The sequence below is a fragment of the Adiantum capillus-veneris genome, chromosome 23, assembly GCF_014529385.1.
Source record: "Adiantum capillus-veneris isolate H3 chromosome 23, ASM1452938v2, whole genome shotgun sequence".
Taxonomy (NCBI): domain Eukaryota; kingdom Viridiplantae; phylum Streptophyta; class Polypodiopsida; order Polypodiales; family Pteridaceae; genus Adiantum; species Adiantum capillus-veneris.
The window spans coordinates 14,249,561-14,252,767 of NC_140953.1; positions in this window are offsets into that span (position 1 = coordinate 14,249,561).

A 3,207-nucleotide genomic window follows, 5' to 3' on the forward strand; every position below is an offset into this window, starting at 1 on the left:
GTGTTTTTTGTACGCTTCACTTTGTAGCCATGGTGGTATTCGTTTTTTATTTTTGAATGAAGAAAGTCCCCCCATTTTGAAATGTACAATTGTGTTGTGTTGTGTTGCGTTCCCCTTACCCACGAGCTCGCAAAACCAGACCATACACCCACAATGTAGGTATTTGTGTGTAGCTCTCGTCGGGGGCAACACGTTGCACTTCTTCGCACTCGATTCTGACCACCGGTGCGCGCGTAGCGTCAAGATGAATCTCTCACTCTCTCTCGTACACAGTACGCTCACTCACATATAGAACTTTTTTTAAAAATGACAAAAGGTTTTTTTCATTAAGGTCAAAAGTGGTATAAATACCTTACAATCTCAAACCCTAATGTTCCAATTTAACCATCTACTCAATCTAAATGTCAAAAATGGGATACAATCTGGAAGCTTCTGCAAGCCCCACTATTTACAAAGGTGAAATGTCTTTCTCATTTAAACAATAATTACAAAAAAATAATATTCCATCGAGCAGTCATTCTCCGTAGGGTTTGTCCAGCTGCTAACACTCCCCCCCATCCTAGTTCATGTCGTCCCCGACATGGCAGTTGAGCTGCTTGTTCAATGTAGGCTTTCACGCATCTTTAGAAGGGACTCGTATCGTGCATGCTGAGCCAGTAGCGTTGGGCCAAATATGTCTGTGCTGATTGTGAAGAAGCCTGTGTAGAAGGCTTCTTCAAAGGCTTGGAGGTGATAAGAAGGCAAAAACATAATCCTTTGATATAATGCATGTATCACCTCGTGATGAGAAGGCTGACCAGACAGATCGTATGCACATCTGTATGTATCTTGAAAGAAAAATATACTGTCAGTTTCCTGGCCTAGTTTGAAGGTTTTGAAGACTGCCAAAAGGGTTTTACATATCTTTCTCATCATGATGCAAGATAGGTCAGGCGAGCTAGTGAACACTTTGATGGCGCCCATTAGGGTCTTCACCATGTATTGCTCACTTATTCTCTCGCCTGCCTTCAAGCCTGGAAACTTTGGGTAATTTAGCCAAGTGGGTTGGCTTCTCTGCAAAAACTTGTGAGCTTTCCATGTCCTCATCCTTGGTAGAGGGCAGAAACTGAGGTTGTCTCTGATCACTTTAGGTGCCTCTACCAGATGGATTAGATACTGCGGATATTTTGTAAGCCATGCCTTTCTCCACCTGGGTTGGACCCCTGATATCTGCTTTGTACAATGGCACTGTTGGATCCTCTTTTATTTGTTTGTTGATCGTGGCAGCTTCATATTTTAGCAGAGGATATGGGAGAGAGGGCTGTAGCCATTCACGCCGAAGGTTACTGGCATCTATCTTCTGAATAGTCATCGACTTAAACACCCTCTACTCCCACTCCAATGCTTCTCTGGTTGTGTCTTTTTTGGCCACTTCTATGGCCTTCTGCAGCTTTTCTTCCTCTTCTTGTGTCAGATCCTGGGGCTCTTGTGAGGGTCCCACAAGGATTTCCTCTTGCATGGTGGTGTCCAATGGATCTGAAACATTCTCTATGTTGATCCCCTCCATTGCGGCTGGCTCGGTGCTAAACTGCTGCTCTTCCATTTGCTGCTGGTCTCTCAGCTCTTCTATCTGCTTCTAAAGTGTCTTCTTTTCCTCTTCTGCTTGCTCTCCCATGTTTACTAGGAGGTCGTTTACATCTGCATTTATTTTCTCCACCTCCTCGAGCTTTCTCTTGATGGCTTCTAGCTCATTCTTTATGGCCTGATTTTCTTCTTCTAGGCAATTTTTCATTACAGTAGATCCCTCGGCCAGCATCAGCCTTTGCCTCTTCTCCAGTGTTAACTCCTTTTGGAGTTCTTTCATTTGTTCTTCATATAGCTTATTCTCTGAAGTGGTGCCAATCGAGCTGGCAGCTTGGACTCTGGCCGGAGATGCTCTCAGCCGTTGGATGGTTTGATCTTTGACTTTAATCTGATCTTTGAGCTCGATCACTTCATCCTGGCTTGCTTCATGCTCTATCTCTGCATTTTCTTTGGCATTCTTCAGTGTTTCCACTTCTTTGGACTCTTCAACAAGTTGTCCCTTTCTCTCTCCGCATCTGTCAATGACTTGCTGATTTTCTTGTATTCTTCTTCAGCTCTTTGAAGCTTGTTTTTGGCTGCTTGATTTTGCCGTTCCATCTCCTGGCATCTTTGTAATGCTGCGTCCAAACTAGCTTGCAGCTTTGTTTGTTTGTCCATATGCTCTTGGCTCTGTCTTTGTAGTGAGTTGACTTCAGATTTGATAAGAACTTCATTTGTCTTGAGAGTATCAATCTCACTCTCAGTGGCCATTGTTCTTGTCCTGAGCCCGGTTAGCTTTTGCATCACCACATCCCAATCATTGGTTGGTGGCTATAGGTCCAATGTATCGGTGGCCATCTCTTTCAATTCCACTAACCGCAGGCTGTGCATCTGCTCCTTGGGCCTTGTGCTTGCCAGCTCAAATGCTACCATAGCTGCCTCTTCTCTAGAGTAACCCGCAGCTAGTAGATCAAGAAATATTTTGAAATTCTTTTCTTCTGGATCTAGCTTCTCCTCTTTTGGTTCAGCTTCTTCTTTCTGCTCTTTCTCTTGGCTCTTTTCTTGCTTGGAATCTTCTTGTTCATCCTCCTTTTGTTGGGTTTGTGGAGGGCTAAGGGGAGGTGGTGATGGGCGGAGGGCTGGATTCTGGGCTTGATGGTGGAGTTGGTGGATTTTTCTTGAAGTCTCTGTACGCCTTGGTTTTTCTCTCTCTTTCTTGGCCTTCTTGCTCTTCTAGCAGCTGCCGTCGTACTTCATCCACTTCTTCTTCTGTAAATGGGATATTAGGGATATTCTCTGTCGTAGCATCTAGGATCTCAAAATTTTTGATGTAGTCTTCAAACCGATCTCTGTGCACCCTTCGAAATGATCCCAACATGGCTTTTAGGGATGGCTTCCACAGCTCGCTCAAATCTCCTTTGAGTGCTCTCTCGGCTCTGAAGCTTTCCATTAGTCGTTAGAGCCGTGCCGCTTTTTGTGACTTGGTCTCTTTGATTGGCACTTGTAAACTTTCTTTATTTCCTTTCTTTGACTCTGGCGGCTCTTCTAGCATGGTTTCTAACCGGCGTTTCAAACGTGTGGCTACTATGGGTGCCCTGGGAGGTTCTTCTTCTTTATCTTCTTTTAGTTTTAGCCAATCATTCTGTGAAGGAGGTTCAGGCCAGT